Here is a 675-nt window from a genome sequence, read left to right on the forward strand (position 1 = left end):
GGCTCCGGCGTGCCGCGCGGCCCGCGCTCCTTCCCCCGGCTCCTCCCGCGCCTCCTAGCCTTCCTACGCGTCCGCTGCCGCCGCCTCCCGCTCCTCCTCGAAGTCTCATTGATGGGAGTTTGAAAAAAAAGTCTGCGGAGCCGTGCTGCCTCGGCTGGCGAGCGCCGGCACTCCTGCAATCTATCAGCGCCGCTGGACTGCGCAGCGCCCCCGCGCGCTCGGTTTTGGCACACACGGGCGCTCCGCGCACCCCTCCTGGGGAGACTGGGGGGACACGGTCGCCACGCGAAGGGGAGGGGGGAAAGGGGCGGCGGGGACTCCTCCTCCTCTACAGGAAAGTTGGAGCAGGGAACAGAACTCGCCAGTCTGCAGCACTTTTTCAAGGCGCCGGGCCGGGGGGGTTGGGGGGTGTCGCTAACTAAAGTCAGATGAGCTCAGGAGCTCGGGCGCTCGGACTGCTCTGTTTTCAATCTCTGAAATCCCCCCTGCCCTCCCTACTTCTTCCCTCCTCCTGGAGATGCCCGGGTCGCTGTTCCCAGGGCGCCCGCTTCCCCGGGCGCAGGGGCGGAAGCCCGGATCGTGAGGAAGGGAGGCGGGGACTGGGTCCACGCGGACCCTCTTCCTGCTGGCAGCATACGCAGGTGCTGGGGGTCCTGTTGCGCCCCCCTCCGCGGC

General features: G+C 68.6%; 1 protein-coding gene across 1 annotated transcript in view; it reads right to left on the reverse strand.

The window, feature by feature from the left end:
- The window catches only part of Gli2 (GLI family zinc finger 2), a gene marked incomplete in the record, with an annotated part of 231,756 nt that extends 231,654 nt beyond the window's left edge, over positions 1 to 102 (reverse strand). Inside the window, 1 exon segment of the mRNA XM_013521092.1 lies at positions 1 to 102.
- Between the last annotated feature and the right edge of the window lie 573 nt (positions 103 to 675).

This window comes from Chinchilla lanigera, unplaced genomic scaffold (genome assembly GCF_000276665.1).
Source record: "Chinchilla lanigera isolate Chin_1 unplaced genomic scaffold, ChiLan1.0 scaffold00058, whole genome shotgun sequence".
In the NCBI taxonomy this organism is placed as follows: Eukaryota; Metazoa; Chordata; class Mammalia; order Rodentia; family Chinchillidae; genus Chinchilla; species Chinchilla lanigera.